At 31.5% G+C, this 17,808-nt stretch overlaps 1 protein-coding gene across 1 annotated transcript in view; it reads left to right on the plus strand.

Annotated features, from left to right (window-relative positions):
• Positions 1–17,808, plus strand: part of LOC126833472 (protein roadkill) — a 67,289-nt gene that overhangs the window by 6,717 nt on the left and 42,764 nt on the right. The window lies entirely within an intron of this gene.

Genomic DNA, 17,808 nt, shown 5'->3' on the forward strand with positions numbered 1-17,808 from the left:
AATCCAAAAGGGATACTTTGATTATTAGACTAATAAGAGCTGGAAGGAAGCGCATATCCAGGGTTTCTTTTTGGTTAGTGCTAAAATTTTAATTAGCAAAAATAGCAACTACCAAACCTCACGTCCTTCAATACATAACACTTATAAAAAAAAAACAGGATAAACAATTGAAAACTAATTAGCTTTGTTTAGTTTTTATACATAAAAAATGTACGGCATTTAAATTTATAGGTAATTATACATTAAAGTGTTGGGTACTAATTGCAGTACAGATAAAATAAGTAACTCATAATGTTAGTTGTGTGTAAAAAAAAAATCTAAAATTATAAAGTCTTTAGAAAGTTATAATTTAATTAAAAACCACGGGTCTTAAGATGAAAAAATTAGAACTTTTTAATACAAACGAGATGAGTCTATTGAGATCCAAGGTACAGATTGAAAATAAAATATTTTTATTTTTAACCAAAAGGGCAAAAAAGAAGCTTTTTATGCTAGTTTTCTTTAATGCTAACAATTGTAATACTCGTATTTAAACAAATTATTGTATTCATAATTTGAATGCAGTTACTATTTGTTCAAGTTCTTTGGTTTTGTACGTCTTGTAAAAGCTTGTAGTTGATGTTAGATGTGTTTTTTTTCTTTTATAAAAAAAAAGAAAATGTGTTTAATTCGGTCAAAGTTGTTGTCTGTATAATCATTTGACGTGTAATTTGGGCAACGTATTTATTTTTTTAAGTTAACTGTAATTTTCCATGTACTTGGGAAGTTTTATTTTCCATAATGTGTCAAGTTTTGTAAAAAAACTCTCATATTTGTTTCAGTGTTTGTCATATAAGAGTGTCAGTTTCTATTTGTGAACTTTTAATGTCAGTCACACAACTAGTACAATATTCTACTCACACAAATTACATTATGTGATTGAGGTAAATGTTTACCCTTGTTAATCAGTAATAGCTATAAAATTACATTTTAGTACTTTTACAATGTCAATGTATCTAATTTGAATAATTGATAAATTTTAGCTTCGATGCAGAGCGGCGAAGGTATTGGTTTTACTCTGATGTGGGCTTTTTTTTTATCTGTATACACTGTAACTTTTTTAATACTGGGCTAATTCCTTCGAGTAGCAACTCTTAAAAACACAAATTTCATCTAGTTGGTACTTTGAGGGGGGTAAAAGTTGAAAAAGTTTACTTCTTCACAGTCGAATTTGAAAAACAAAAAAAAACGGACGAGTTTTTAAGTTACAACTTTTATTGGCTATAATTTCGAGAAAAAGAGTCGGATCGAGTTGCAATTTATTAGGAATATTTATTTGGTATGCCCGCACACGTCAGTTGTATCAAATTTAAATTATACCAAATTCCAACCCCCTAGGGTGGGGGGGTACAAGTTTTTTTGTTTTTAGGCGTTTTAAGCCGTAAATTTAAGTCATGAGTGATAATACTTTATTTTATGACTAGATCAAATCTCGTGAACATTTAACTTAGTCATACTGCTTCTATACGATTATTAAAAAAAACACAATTTTTAAAATCTCCATAAAAGGTTGTTGTTAAATAACAGGCAACAGCCGACAGCTAGTGGTTATAAACGTTAGTAATATTTAACTAATAAGAATTATATGTAAGTAAAATTTATAGTTTTCTCCGTCACAGTACCAGTACAAAATTTAACTTTAATTTAAATGTTAGAAACTCAATTTTTCTTTAGAAAACAACAAGAAATTAATATACAGGGTGGGGCAGTAAAACGGACGATTTGCCAATGTATTTAAATGTAAAAACCCTTTCACTACCCCACCCTTTACAATTTAAGGATCTATAAAAAGGTTGAGCATAGTTGGGCCGGGCATAGTAGGGATGGGGAGGTCACAGGTTTACAGGAATTTTTAAATCTGAAAGTGATTTTATCACTTTCGAAAAAACGCTTCGATGCAAATCGGTAGTTAGTATTTTCGGGTGAAACACGATTGCGAACTTTTTTACCTGCTATCTCTCATGCAACGTTGCCGTATGGGTCTTATCAAAGAATACAAAATAATAATGTTATTATAACAAAAGTAAATCATAAATATTTGTAATCTTCCCAAAAATTTCTAAAACTGACAATACCAACAAAGTGTTTTTCAATATAATTTCGTCGCTATCGACGGTAAAATAGACCTACTCTAACTTTATGTGTACCAACTTTCTTTAATTAGTGTTTATCACGATTGGTGATCGGTTGTATGTATGTTTGTTATTTTGAAATTTATTTTATAAAGTTATAATTTTTTTAAATTCCCCAACACGATAGTACTTTAAATTGTGAAGAAATAAAAAAATTGTTAGTGAATGATACTGTAGATACAAATTTATTTTAACTGAAGTAAAAAATTAAAAAGGTGGTTCAATTTAAAAATTACCCTGCATTTATAAAAAACTTTTTGTGTATTATGACCGATAAAGTGCCACCTATAATTTTTGTTGTTCGATTTGACAACGTCGCACGAAAAATCGTTGGCAATCGTTTGATTTTTGAGTATAAAATAGTTTTTCTTTGATCTACCGACAATCGTTCGCCATCGTGTTGCGAAAAAGGTAAAACGTTCGCAATCGTGTACCACCGGTATTTTCAACAGTCCAAACCAAGCACAGTATAAACCAGCAAAGTTAGAAAGTATTAAATTGAGGTGCTGTATTTACAAATAAGCATCAAAGCGTTTATTTGAAAGTGATTTTATTCAATTTTATCACTTTTATTTTTAATAATTCCTGTAAACCTGTGACCTCCCCATCCCCACTATGCCCCGGCCCAACTATGCCCCGACCCCACTGTACTGGTTTTTTTTTTTAAATTGAGGCTTGTTGGTGGTACTTAGATACTTTTTGCCTATCTCCGATTTTAAAATACAACCGAAATACTTTGTTGTCAATTTGTTTTTACTTAGCCTCGCGATTGGGACATTTGTGTGGCTGTGACCGTGTTCGGTTAACTTCGCTTAGAGTCGGCATTGATCGTACCATATCATCGAGTGGTCAACGTCGTGCTCAGTCCAATTTCGTTGATAACCGATCTGTTAACCCCCTGGGTAATTCTTGGGCAAACATTGGCATTGATTATGTGATTGTGTAAATGAGTATGTCAATATGTGTGTGTGTGTTTTGTTTCTATTAAACTATTATATTTTGTCCGTGGCCGTTTTCGTGTTGTGTATTAGCATGTGAATGAGGGACGCTCGACAAACGTTATACTGTTTATTATAATATGCATATGTACACAATATACATATTTTATCGAAAATAATGTCACGGATTTATGGGTGTGCGTCGTGGTACATTGTTGCAAAGAGGACGTACGCAATGAAACTTTAGGAGATCAAATAACGTCAGTTGTATTATATATATATATATATATATGCATATTATGTGTATTATGTGTGTTGAGTTAGGCGGCGTTCACTGGACAACGGAAATTCGACGATTTGTTTTTAAAAAATAAACAGGTTAACGTTATTATTTCCGTTTTTGCAGCTGTAAAAAATGGCAGTCGGTCAATAAATATTATAATTAATAATGGCATCCAATTGATTTTGTATACTTTCTGGTTGTGCAGTATAGTTGTGCACATGATAGGTTAGGTGGTGTAGTGTACTTACATCCATTTAATGTACATAGAAACGATGTTAAAACTTCGCTATACTCGTAACTAGGCAATGTTCCCAGATACAGTTATGAGGGCGTGCGACTACTTAAAATAAAAGTACATTAACGATTATTACTATTTCCTGTATTATGTATATTGGACCGCTACGCTGTCAACGCCAAACTCATTGTAGTCACTGTTATAAAAAAAAACAATTATATAGACAATTACATTTTTTTTTGTTTAATAGTCAGATTATCATAGTTTATATTTTATAGTCTAAGAAGAGAGCAACCGGAAGGTACTTTACAACGATTTTTTTGAATGACAGTATGTCGCTTTCATATCAACATTACTGTAATTTGTATTTTTCGATTCCTCGATTTTGAGTTGTTTACATAATCGGTATTTTTTTTTGTTTTAATATCGAAACATATTTTTTACAAGACCCGACTTGAAACGGCAAACACCCACGATCGGCGCCCTGTAAACATTAACATTATAACATGAGCGCGTTTTTACAGTAGTGGCCTTCTTATCGACGGTACTATAATATGTAATATGGCAATAAACCCAAACTAAAACTAACCTGCGCGTTAGGACCAAAAGACTGAAAACAATGTAGAAAAGGTGACTCAACTAATGCCTATACTTTGCGCCTTATAGGGTAACGGAAAAATATTAAAATTATATTACTACTATACAGCTAAAATATAGTATGGTTTGTTTATAGCTGACCAATAATTTTGAAGGAAATAGTGAAAATAGACGCTATGATAGTGAAATAAGAAAATGTACTATTCCTAAAGGTTCCTCCTCGTTATACTGTATTATTAAAAGTACACTGAAGTTGTACTTTTAAATTACTATTTTTACAGATTAAATCGAATACATTTGAGCCCAAACTGACCTAATCGGGTCTGGGAGTTTTTATACCGAGTTATTGCCAACCCCAAATTAACATTGTTTTGTGGGGTTATCGTCATTTCTCGTCGCCAACCCGGTTTAATCAAATTTCGCTCTCTTTCTCTCTCTCTCTCTCTCTGGAAAAAAAAAGGAAAAAGGAAGTATATTTAGGTGTATTATATTTACAGTAACCGGTAAACGCGCCGACTCCGACCCGCCCCGCCCGGCGCGGTTATGCAACCCGTACGCGCGCCTCTCTCTCCTGTGATCACACAAGCTAGGGCAGAGACGACAAGAGGAGGGGAGGGAAAGGGAGAGAGATGGCCGTAAATCCAATTGCACGGGGGCTTGACCGAAATGACGCTGTTAAAGCGACAGGCGCGTGAAATTTGGAACGAATCGAACCCCACAGTGTTTTGCACAACCATACATACGACCTCCCTACTCCCAATACAGCTGGTGACCGCATTTCTCTTAGAAAGTATTTTACATGTCGTGGCTAGCGCTTGCTCGTTTATTTGTTTTTTATTTATTTTTCGCTCACTGTACCTACCTATTCCTTCGTTGCCTTCTTATCACAAACGCAGCACATAAGGTACTATTTATTATGTAGATACGTTTAACCCGCGTGTACAGATAACCGCTCGGTTAACCTCTCGCCGAAATGTCTGCTAGAGTCGTGTGCACGTAGGAAGTATATTTCGTGTACACGGCTGACACGTATATATATATATATATATATAACTACTGTGTGTGACGTGTATACAGCTGGTTTTTGTAACAGGGAAATATATTTTAAAGGGGCCACCAGGCAACAGAATGGAAAACGGTTTTTTTTTTATAAGATAATTTCATAAGATTATAAGAAACTATAACATAATAATACAAATCATCTTGTACAAAATATTATGTCAAGGTGTCAGGCATCGTGTATAAAACAGCTTTTCCCCGAAGCTATAATAAAATGTATTGACATAATATTCAAAAAAAAAATCTGTATCAATTTAACAATTCGATGCATTAAAAAAAATATCAAGTCAGGAATTGAAATCGTTCCAAACAAAACCAAACAAATACCAAACAAAAATGTACATGATTTTTTATAACTATACAATAATAAACAAATGTTGATTAAAATGATTAACAGTTAATACTATGATAGTATTCTGATAGTGGTTCACCCTTGTGTATTTCCAAAAACATAAGTATAATTAAGAGTTACTAACAGGCTGGGAATGGACCTATGTAGACTACGTGGCTGACAAAGCTTAGTTGATGTTTGTGCTGGGTCTTGTGTTTTATAATTTATTGCAATGTATTATATTATTAAAATCCACTCACAAAAATACCCTATCTATAAATTGTTGTTACCACCTGCTATACTTTTGGAGTTTTTAAGACGTTTGGTAATTTTTCAAAATCTTAATTTGAAATTCCCTATCATGGCCAACTTAAAAAATGTTTGCTCCATCTAACCTAATTTTGTATTCTAATTTATTTGGCAATTGGACTATTGTAGCGGCGTTTGTTTCCAAAGCGGGATCACTATAAAAAAAATTAATAGCATCTGTTGGTCAGGGTACTCCATCCCACTAATTCTGGTCACGAGGTTAAGTATATTGTATAATGAAGCGATGCTATTATTCTGGAACACACTTTACATATCTATGGTAAATATAGGAGCTGACGGGTATTAAAAACCGTTTTAGAGGCCACGCTGTCGCTTTGTCTCGTTATCTGTATTGTCGGTTAACGGCCGATTCTATTTTGTTAAGTCAAGACGAATATAGCTTGTTTGTAATTTGTATATATAATATAAGACGTTCGGAAAGATAACGTTTATGCGACAGGTAGCCATGATTTGTTTTTTCTTTCTTAACTCACGTTTTAGGCCTACGATGATGCCAAATTAATCACATTTTTGGTTTCCATATTGAACAAAATATCGATTATGCTCCTTTGTTGTTAACTAACCTCTTTAATATTAGTATATCCGTCTGTGTTCGAATAATTACTAATTACAAGGTCGCAGCTAGGGTGTACGACTTGTGGGGAGTGATAGATCAAAGTCAGAGTTGGCAAAAACTCGTGTTTTTTTTAAGGAGCTTGACTTCTTACTTATTTTTAGGTATGCGTAGACCCAAAATAAAACTCTTGAAAACTCGTCTATTTGGATAAATACTAAACATTTGCTAGGTGTTATCTTTTAACTTTGAGACAAAGTTTGATGATTTTAATTTTAACCAATTTTTAACTTAGTTTTGCATACTCGTAAATACACAAATTGTCTAAATATCTTCTTCGCCTTCTCCTTCGTGTGACCATACATTTTTCAATTGATACCTAATAGGTAAAATTTTTAAAACAAATGTTGTTAGTTACTTCCCCACTGAATGTACAAGTGTATTTTTTTTTATCATGCTTTCCAACCTAAATTAGTGTAATTGGCCAACGTCAATAACAGTGTTTTCAACTAGGGTGGCATGAGGTCATTGTTTGAAAAATGCCATTTTTTGTTATTAAATACTTATTTATTATCATAATCACCGCTTGATCTTTATCGAAGTTTTATTCATTTTTTTTATCTTTATTACAATTTTTATAAACATTTTAAGTTAAGTAGTATTATTGTTACATAATTTAAGTAGTTACCATCTATAATATACAGTAAAAAAAAATATATATTATCTATTATTTACCCTTTGCTTCATTTCATAAAGTAACAGGTAAAACAAGTATTGTACAGTTAATTTAATTTTTGTAAATATATTTCAACAATATATAATAATAATATGTGAGCAACCAAATGTTATTTGATAAGTTTTTGAGTAGCTTTTTCCAATGTACTTATGAAAATCGGGACAATCTGTCCTAAATCGAGTCACGCTACTTTTGCCAGTGGGATAAGGCGAACCTATTAACTAAAGTATTTTTAGTCCCAATGTGATTCATTGTTATTTCTGAAAAGCGACCATTAGCAGCGTGTATGTATTTTAGTGTAACGATTTTTACGGTTTGATTTACAGTGCGTTTTTTTTTACCGAAATTCGCTGTGATATCTTCATAAAATTGTGGTGTTTTATGTAACGACACAAAAACGGTGGACATTCGTCTCTGATATCGATCTGACCCGGAGTTGGGAAATAATACACCAGAAAGACAAAAGATTTGAATAATCGTAAATTACACATAGTTCGGGCGGCTGATGGAAAATGTAGAATAATGGGGCCCCGTTTAGAGTATTTGTGTCGGGTCGGCCAGGTGCTCTACCATAAGTCAATGATGACCTCGTTCTCGAAACCGGTGTTAACTAGGTCCGTCTTTCTGTCCCAACACCCACAGCCCTTTTACATTGTCTCGCCGTTATTGTGCGCGCACTCTATTGTGTTCTCATACACTTCCCATTACACGTTTAGCAAACTATATCGACTCCTCAATGTTGTTATTATTAAAACGCAAAACAATTGACCGGGAAACGGTTGGACGACCCTCTTTTTAAAAACCAATAATTTGCATAATATAAAAAGAAAAGGTTAACTATATTTTTAAAATCCGAGGTTAATCTTAAATGAAACAAAACAGCAAATTTTGTTCGTCTTAATAATATATACTGTTTAACAAAGTTTATGGATTCTTAAACTTAACATTTTTTTAATATGCCTGCATATCTATTAATTACGATCATACGGGTGAACTTAAAAAGCAAGCATAGCACAACACATTCTTTTTAATGACCATAAATATACTATCCTCTTGATTTTAGAGAACCCATTTTGACCGACTTTTTATGTCAATATTTGTTCAAGTAAACACTGACTATTGTCGCAGTAATAATTGTAAGTTAATAAAAAACTATTACTTCTTAAACTCAAGTCAACAAGTATTCAGGACAGCAATTAAAAAAACACAAACCCATTACATATTATTGGTGTATCTAATTCTCATTTTGCTTTATTGTATATTGTAAGGATGTCGTATGACCTCGATGATCACACTCGTTACCGACTTGTTATTTGACACAACATAATATCGACTCTATCGTACAGTTATCAGTTTTTTTTTTTTTTTTTGTAAGATAGGACGTAACGACTAGAGTAAGGTGTTTTCCTAACTGACGTTTACAAATATTCAAAGTTATTATATACCTAATAGTAATTATTGCTATTATACAATTTTTCAAAATAACCTAACGATGAGAGATGGTTTGGAAATTAGTTTTTTATAACCACCATTGGAGAAACGTCCGTCCACCTGGTTCTTTGAAAATAACCGTTATTTCGACAGCGACCGGTATATTATGAACAACTGCTATGACATATTATAATATAAGCAATAAAACCGAAACTGTGTATAGGGTTTATTTTTTATTTCGTTGTCCTTAAGACAACAATGAGCAGACGGCAGTTGAGTACGACTGTACCCTAATAACGCGCCGAGGTCATACGGGTCAGCTGCAGATGCTATAAAAGAAGGCTTCAGACGTCCTAAATCATCCGGTCTAGAGAGCGGCAATGATGGTAGTTGTTGTCGTGGGAGTGGTGGGGGTGTGGATAGGAGGGGTGGTGGTGGTGGTGGTGGTGGCGGCCTTTGATGAGAAATATACTTATTGTGTGTACTCGCATTCCAAGTGCTGAGGTCAAATTACATACTAATATTCACTTATCGGTCCCCTCAGAAGAAAAACCTTGTTTCTCCTGTAATATTGACTGTGCCGCAGTGTGTATGCAAAGTGGTAATACATATTATTATATAATATTATAACGAAATGTACAACACTTTTACAAGTCTACCGGTTTGTGTCCTGCCCTAGGACGTGGGGGAGGGGGTCCGGCTTGGACGCCCCATTATTAAACAACCCTAATTTTTTAACAATTGGGGGTCATTCAATTTATTTTCTATAAACAGTTAGGGTGGATTCACGAAAATTCGAATTTTCACAATAATTATTATTCTAGCCTTATAAAAGTCTTATTAATAACAATATTAGATGCAGTATTTTTTCACGAACTTTTGTTTTAGCTCCCTCTCGAATTAGTTATTTTTACATCAACTTTTAAAACTTAAATGGTACCTCATATATTTTATTAACTTTTCAAATTAATAATCATTTAATTAAATATGTTGACTGGTCGATAACCATAGTTTTGGATAAATATTCTTAAAGTTATTTAAGTTTAAAGTTTAGGGAGGAAGGGTGGTGAGTAGTGTTATTTTTATCTGCGCGCATTACTGAATCGCATTTCCCCTTCCGTCTTATATTTTAAACATAAATAACTTTAAGAATAATAATTATCCAAAACTATGGTTATCGACCATTAAACATGTTCAGTAAGTTATTATAATTTTAAAAAGTTAATAAATAATCTACGTTACCAATTAAGTAGTTATAAAAGTAACTAATTTGGGAAGGGGCACATTGTATAAAAACACTACGAATGAAACGTCGTGGAACACTTAAAAAAAAAATGAGTTTCATTGATTTATTATTATCACCTACTCGGTCAGTGTTGATTTTAATTTAAACATTTTTTTATACTACAATTCTATTTAGCCAATTGTTTATTAATATTTTACTTTTTCAAGACTTAAACATATACCCCACCCTGCTTTTAGTCTGTGTAAACTCGTTTTCGTTTGTCCCAGTCAATTAATTATTGAAATGCGACTCAATGCCGCTGTATTTAATAGATAATATTGTGTTGTAACGGCGCGTGGGCTTCAATACAAACGCCATATGTCCCTCCAATTAATAGTGACGGAAACGACGATGAATGCTGTGTAATTACCAATACAACTATTAGAAACTAGAAATTAAACTTACGTAACCAGAGTCAAAAAAGATGTAACCTTGGAGTTTAAATAAAACAAACGCACGAGCAGCGTTACAGTGTTTATTTGAAACGACTAAAGCGTTAGTGAGCGCAGACTACAGTCTGACCTGACTGTCAAATGTTCAAAAAAAAAATATTGGTAACAATAGTATAAAACCATAATTTTTTTTTTAATGGATATGTAATTTTTGTTATTTTTATATACCGTATACAATAGAAGAAAAAAAATATTATGTTAATATTTCATTGAAAAAATTTAATTTTTATATCATATTATGTGTAATTAATTGACACATTACTTTTGATATCGTCAACATATTTTTAGCTAGAAAATCAAATTAATAACAAACGCAAGTCGGAAACTGACAATGTCTGATCTATAGAGAATACAATTTTAACCATGTTATGCGTTCCATACAGTAATTATTGAAAAATATTAATATTTTCTAAATGTTTTTTTTTTTTTGCATATTTGGTGAAAAATATTATGATATGAACGTATTATGGTACACGTTTGTTTTTGATCGTTGTGCTTTGTGAAATAATTGTTATGTGTTTAACAAAAAGAAACTTGGAACCCGATGATTTCATTTTATGAGTATATTTATAACATGTTTGCTTATTATTAAAAAAAAATACTCGAAACTCTATAGACAATGGTGGCCAGCGCGTATCTTCTTGGAATCAAAAAAGAAATATATAATATTTTATGTAATCCAAGCATGTTATTTTAGATCTACAGTGAGAGAGAGAGAGAGTAAAGTTACACCCGCAGACCTTCGAATCGGAATGGAGCCTGAGTATTTCACTTAGAAAACATAAAACAGATAATATATGAATCATCTGTTTTAATTTTAGGCGTACGTGTCTTCCGTTACCCCTCCCTCCTTTCGCTTCCTCTCACAAGTTGGGTTTTCTAATTTCTCAGATAATGTATCGACTCAACTCGGAATAAATTACTCCGTATAGCGATTACGTTATTATAATAGGTATTATGCTCAATAGGTTATTTCAACAAAAACTGGTTTTTTTTTTTAAATTGTATTTCTCGATTTCGTTTGGTTAAACAATGTGCGCGTTCGATAAAAAAAAACCAAAAACACACTAAACCCATATCAGGAGATGCAATTTTCTGATAAACTAGACAGTTTACGTCTATAATGACATTTACACAATGATGGCAAGATTTTGTCCTGAGCTATTTTCGATAAAATATTTTTACAAAAAAGTTTATTTTGTAATTTTTGTTCACTTCTTTGAAAAATATTTAATTTATTTGTGTTACTTTGAAAAATGCCGCTTAACTAAAATTAAAAAAAAGAAGTAAGGGAAGCAGCAGGGTAGGTGTTTGATTGGTATTCTGTTGTCCTGGCTTGCAAACACCATTGTGGTGTAATCGCTTGTCGTGAGGGCAAAAAATGAGCTGCAACATATGTATGTAATGTAACATACATTTTATTAAAAGGTGTTGTCGTGTTAATAATATGAGTGTGACGCTTTTTAAGAGAGCACAGAGGATGGAGGCTTAGGCTTGCGTTGCCGGCACGACACAGCGGTAGATAAGATTGGCCAAAGGAGAGGAGTTGGAATGGGCGAAGAGTGAAACGAGGAAGGAGAAGTAAGTGAGAGAGAGATTAATTACACATAAGAGTGAAAGTGAATTGGGATGTCTTTTTCTTTATTATTATTACTTTTTTTTTTGTTTCCCATCGACGGCGCCGAAACGACTCTGGTTCGGTTCGACGCACGAACAATGAATAAAAAAAAAAAGTAATGAAAAAACCCAGAAGAAAGAGACGTGCACAAGGCTAAATACAATGGAGACGATCGAACTTTACAAGGACTTTTATTCTCTGAGAATGCACTGAGGTGGACAAGTCGACTGTGGTGTTGTTGCACGTGGCTCAAAGACAACACGTGGCACGCAGCACTACTCCACCTCTTCTTATATCATTTTACCATATATAATATTGTACCTACCACATTGTATGGTGGTTCATTTTAAATATTGTAATCATCATCGTGTGACTATGTACAACAACTACTATTTGTACGCATTTTGTTACTATATTGAAGTATTAACATTATCTGTGTGAGAACAGAATAATGTACCTAATCAAAATAATAATAAAATTCATAAAACAAAATTATCAATCATGATGGTCCATCGTTTGTGGGTAAACAATAATAATAATAATCGTCGATTTTGGATGTAAATCATGTACGTTGTTCCCACAACATGGCATTTGCTGTTGGGTCGTTGTCAGGGATAGGATCTTAAGTTATAAGATACAAAATAATAACCACAATATGATACTAGTTATAGTGGTTGTACATATTTTTGTTTGTTTTTTTTTAGTAAAGTATTTTAGATTATTAGCCTAACCAGGACGTTGTCTAATTTATGGTTTTGAATTGATATAAAGAAATATCGTTTTACTAAATCTGGTTGTATAGTGCCGAATTAAAAAAAAAATGAATTTTAATGTTTTTTTCAATTTATGGAATCAGATTTATTCTGGAATGAATAATTTCGAAGTTGTTAAAGGTACTCTAACGGTAGGGATAAAGAGGTAAATTAATAAAAATCATATAATTGGACGATTCTTGAAATAATTAGAAATTCGAAAAATTGTTTTACTACAAGTTCGGCTACAAATGATCTCTAGAATCATCCAATTATAAGTTTTGACATTTTAGTCTACGAGATCCTTTGTTTTTAAAATTATAATTTAGGTTTGTTAAAACTATAGGGAATGGGTGACTGAGCTCCTCCTCCCCCTAAAGACGCCTTTGAAGACCACAACCTTTACTCAATATAAACTACCGTGAATGGTCAGTAATCGAAATACGCCAAATTAAAGGTTTAATTCGAACATTAGACATTGGTTTTGTCAAACATATTTTTTTCTTTAGAGGGGGGATAGGGTTAATTTAAAACTTATGGTTAGTTGAGCTAGTTAACACGAGTAAATACAGTTTTTAATCATTACATATTCACATAGTTATTATTTAAAATCATCATGTTTTGATTTACTTCTTTAATCGCTAATTCAATTTTCATTAAGTTGCAGCAAAACTATTTGTTGTAGTTTTACGCTTTTTATAATTTCAATAACCATTGTTATAGTAATTTAAATACTATAAAAAAATGCATGAATCATGACTCTTGTGTTTGACTTAACGGAAAATGTTAATTTATATACTGTTTTATTGATAGGCCGGTGAACATTACCGAAATCAACTGAAACATGTATTTTTACATATTTTTCTTAATAAAATAGTTTATTTATTTTGTTAATAATTCACATTTTATACAAAATAATCAATAATGTAATGGAATACATTTTTCGTTAAATTTGAAACATAATGGTAAGACAATACCAAGTTATGTAATCGGTCAACATCTTTACAGTAACACAAGTCAAATGATAGAATTTTAGATAATTTCAGTTCAATTACAAGTATGTATTTCTATTTTAAAACTCATTAGCTATCCATCGCGTGGTTATTGAAATTTGGATTTATTTATGTCCAGCCTGTAACTAGGACTTTGTTCATAGATTTACTGTTGTAAATTTTGTGATTACAACAGTAGCTGTTCAGCTACAATAAAAACGTATTCGAAGCGTACAATGGTGTGTATATTTGTGTACATACAAACATACCGCGTTTGAACTTCATTTATTATATTTTAATCGTATCTCGAATGTTTTATTGTAATCGCTAATCAAACTTTATCATCATTATATTGTATTGTTCTCATACTATGTTAACCTCGCATCATTTGTTCGAGGTCTAATATTTTAACAACACTTCTGCGCTATTATTATATATAAAAAAAATGGTATTACTGCTAACGTTAAACTAAGTGAGTCAAGGCTCCAAACCTTCAACTGGTATGTGTATCATCAGTATATATAAGTATAATATGCCAACCAACTGTTATCATTGATTCGTTCATCTGTAAAATATGATCCAAACAAATCATCATGATATATAGTTCAAACAAAAAAAAATAGCAATTTAAAAGTTAGTAGTCTATAATGTTGTTTTTACTTAAGTTCAGTAAAAGATAAACATTTTCCCAGTGGGCCAGTCATTGTTTGGCATCTAGATTTAATATAATATGTATTATAATTATAAATTTGTTATACTTTGTATAGGTTGCGCATTCAAGTTATTTACAATATTTTCGGTTACACTTATATATTTTATATATTGCTTTTGCTAACGTTTCGGAAGCCTGACATCTAGTAGGTAACTAGTAGGTCATTTATTTTATTACATACACTAAGTACATACTATAATTTTTAATTCAATTTATATATATGTACCTCTATGCTTACATAATTTAATATTAATGCCTTTCGTTGCATAAGTGTTATTATTATTAAAACCAATATACAATGTTGTATAAATTCGATTATACCTACATTAGGGTGGCGCAAAAAAAATCGATCTTCGAAATGTTAATGGACTAACATTTAAATTTGTTCTATACATAAAAAAAGAGACTTGGTGAAAATTTGAGATAAAAAAAAAAATTTTTACTGGTCACTCAACGCGTTTTAAGTAAATTGACCAAAAATGTTCAAAAAATGACCTAAATTATAACATTTATGGTCAAAAATCCTCATTAGGACATCTAAATTGTAGTATTTTTTTGCGTTGAGTACAACTGTTTGAGTTTCAAAATCCTAAGTTAAAAATTAATTACGTAATTAACAAAAATTCATAATTAAAAGGTCAATTTTCAATTAAGCTTAAAGTAACTAAAAAAATTTTTTTTTTTAATTTTTAATACTTTTTTTTGTTGAACGTTATGTAAGTTTCTAGTGAAAAAATTTTTTTTCACTAATGTTAAAAACTTAAACCTTTTTTGGTCATTTTTTCGTGCACCAAAATGAACGTTTCACTGAAAAATGTGTATTATGTGTCAAATAATAAAATACTTATCGTTATGAATTTTAGCGGTTATATTAGATTACAATTTATTTAATTTATATATTTCCAATTATATATAACACAATATTAATAAAAAACTTTATTATTATAATATAAAAGTTCAGAAACAACTTTTTCTAAATGTTTATTAAAACTGATTTGTTGCAATCAGAAAACTCGTTTCTATGTTTTTTTACTACTTGTAAAATATATTGTTTTTGTTCCTCATCTGTCTTTAAAGAATTGTTAAATTGTGTCATTAAAGGAATTCCTCTTTCGACTGGATCATTCACAACAAATAATGATTGCACTTTATTATATGCTGACATATAATTTTTATTTATAGACCAAGTACTGGGATCGTCATTAAAAAAATCGCCACTAATATTGAGCGCCGAAAACAATTGTTTTGTATTTTTAGTTACAAATTGCTGTAAACCATAATTTTTTTTATTGTTTCAACTGAAAATCGTTTTTTTGGATTTATTTCACCTTTTTTATTTAAAGCTTCGACCGTTTTAATTTTGTCTTCATTTGATAGCGCGTCATCAGAAAATGCAAGTCCGATAAGCGTTTCACTTAGATACCATAAATATCCAGAAAACGCTTTAACCGCCTCGGCGCTTGTACACTTTTAATATCGCTGTATTGTCTTAATTGTATTAATAGATTTAGATCATTTTTAGGTGCTTTATTAGCACATGAACTAGTAAACCAATATTTAATATAAACTCTTAAAATAAACAAATTGAACTGCTGAATACCTTTCAATTCAGGAGCTGTCAATTTAAATTGTTTTTGAAACATATACATTTTTAAGCAATAAATAATTGTTTATATTGTGTTAAATATAATTAGAAATATATAAATTAAATAAATTGTAATCAAATATAACAGCTAAAATTCATAACGATAAGTATTTTATTCTTTGACACATAATACACATTTTTCAGTAAAACGTTCATTTTGGTGCACGAAAAAATGACCAAAAAAGGTATAAGTTTTTAACATTAGTGAAAAAAAAATTTTTCACTAGAAACTTACATAACGTTCAACAAAAAAAAGTATTAAAAATTTAAAAAAAAAATTTTTTTAGTTACTTTAAGCTTAATTGAAAATTGACCTTTTAATTATGAATTTTTGTTAATTACGTAATTAATTTTTAGCTTAGGATTTTGAAACTCAAACAGTTGTATTCAACGCGAAAAATACTACTATTTTGATTTGCTAATGAGGATTTTTGACCAAAAATGTTATAATTTAAGTCATTTTTTGGTTTTTTGAACAATTTTGGTCAATTTACTTAAAACGCGTTGAGCGACCAGAAAATTTTTTTTTTTTTATCTCAAATTTTTACCAAGTCTCTTTTTTTATGTATAGAACAAATTTAAATGTTAGCCCATTAACATTTCGAAGATCGATTTTTTTTGCGCCACCTTAACCTACATTTTATAATTGAGTAGTTGTGCAGAACAAACAAACGACTTTTTTCAATGTAGAGAGAGATTTTACACACTGATAACCAGTTAATCGTTGGTATCGCCTATACATGTAAATATACTCTAACCGTCAGAATTGGTAAAATTTGGGTGTTTTTAATTAGACGTTTCAACCATATGAATATCTTCCAAACAAACTAGATTGCTAACTATACAGTGACCTACAACTGGTTAAGATAGGGCGTTTATAAAAATGTAAACTGTGTTCAATCACCAAAAAAAAAAAAATAGACCAAACCCGAAATGACGGAAAATGAATGGCAGTTAGGAGTTGTAGTAAGGTTTTTGGAAATCGTCATTCCAAAATGATGAAACGTGTAAATAATAATATGAATAGTACTTATTGACGCGGGGCGTCAAATGGTGTAAAAGCATTTCCGTTGTGGAAAGTAAATCACAGTGAAATCGTTATGACCGTCGACCCGTGTGCAGATTGATTTCTTCCCCAAGGACTTGTGCTTTTAAATGAAATTACATTTTTACAAAACGGTCGTCTTGCTCGTGTATTATATATTTTATTATAATATATATATATGTAGATTTAGACTCGAGCGCTGTTTGTTTAATTTCTTTTTTGTCTTTGAAATTTCTAGACCGTACTTTCTCCGCAAACACATAGGTAGTATAGAACCGACATTGTCGTCCGTTGCACGGTATATCGTTCTTATCTCGAAAGTCTTATACTTATGTATATATGTATAATCCGGGGGCGAAGGGGCAAACCTTTGGAGGAGTAGGGTTGCGACGAAAATGCTCGGCAATTTTTTTTTTTTTGTTTTAATTTTGTGAAAGCAATAAGGCACTGTGCGAGCAGCTTTCGAAATATTGTATAAAAAGAAAGGTAGCCTGGGCACAGACGTTACGAAATACCCGGCAGTGAGCACACCGGCAAACCACCGCCGACGCGCCGCGGATAATACACACACACAGAGAGAGTTTTGGGCATGCCGCCGGTTTAGTGTATCACACCAAGCGCCGGCATGCTGCTGCATCTAGGT

The sequence above is a fragment of the Adelges cooleyi genome, unplaced genomic scaffold (assembly GCF_023614345.1).
Source record: "Adelges cooleyi isolate 19-005CV unplaced genomic scaffold, UGA_ACOO_1.1 ACOO_flye_CR_arks_rails_tigmint_CR_PRNA_2, whole genome shotgun sequence".
Lineage (NCBI taxonomy): Eukaryota > Metazoa > Arthropoda > Insecta > Hemiptera > Adelgidae > Adelges > Adelges cooleyi.